Genomic DNA, 1,032 nt, shown 5'->3' with positions numbered 1-1,032 from the left:
TATTATTGCCATTAAAGTTTTCAGATGTATGAAAATTTGAAAAAAAATATTAATTTTTTGAAAAATGCTTATACCCACGTCATATTTGATGAAAATAATTTTGTATGGTTTCTTTAGATAGGGCTTGTATAGAGCTGTAAAATAGAGTACTTTCAATTTCTTTGCACATTTATTTGATTTCAATGTAATTTCTTGTAAATTCAACAAACACTGCATTCACAATTAATATACTGATTCAAACGAGCTCGATGAAGCTCTGACTAATGACTGATGATGAGAGTTAATATCGAGTATTCGAGTGTTGTTTTGGCGAGCTGATTGTGAGTTCAAGAGTGCGATCGCATCGTCGAAAAAGGTCTTATCTATCCAAAACATGGCAATGCGACTTACTGATTTGATAATTTAATCGTTGAGGTTTTTCGCACCGTCCGATCTCGACAGCAGCAACAAGAAAATGATAACTTTAATCTTATCTTGTTATTTTAAGCTGTTTACTTCTCTTAATTTGTTTTCCAAGCGTTTATACGTTTATTCTTCGTATGAATTTATTCGATGGTTAGTTAATTCTCTTTGTTTTGAATCATTAATTCCTTATTAACTTTGAAAGTCCCATAGAAAAAGAATAAAATCATAGAGATACGACAATATCTCCTGTGGGGCTGGTTCACCCCTTATCATAGGTTATTTTTATTAAGGTGAGAACAGTTGATTTCGTATTTGGATATTTTGCATACTGCCAAGATTTTTTTCGTCAAACTCAAAAAACTAGTATTTTCATATTGAAAAGGGTGTCAATTTTTTATTAAAAAATAGAGGTTGATACATTAGTGGGGTAAAGAATTCTAATTCAATACCAAGGATGTGAACTAATATTATTACACGTTTTACGCCACTGAATAGTCCGAGGGTATTTTTAAGTAATGAAAAAATAATACTTGTGATTGAATTTTAGGGATGAATTCATTTTTAAGGGCTGATTTCAGAAAATTTCAAACTACATTAACTTTACTTAAAAATTTTAATAGTATCCAA

This window comes from Belonocnema kinseyi, chromosome 5, assembly GCF_010883055.1.
Source record: "Belonocnema kinseyi isolate 2016_QV_RU_SX_M_011 chromosome 5, B_treatae_v1, whole genome shotgun sequence".
Taxonomy (NCBI): domain Eukaryota; kingdom Metazoa; phylum Arthropoda; class Insecta; order Hymenoptera; family Cynipidae; genus Belonocnema; species Belonocnema kinseyi.
The sequence above is the reverse complement of the archived record's forward strand: the minus strand, read 5'-3'. Positions refer to the sequence as shown.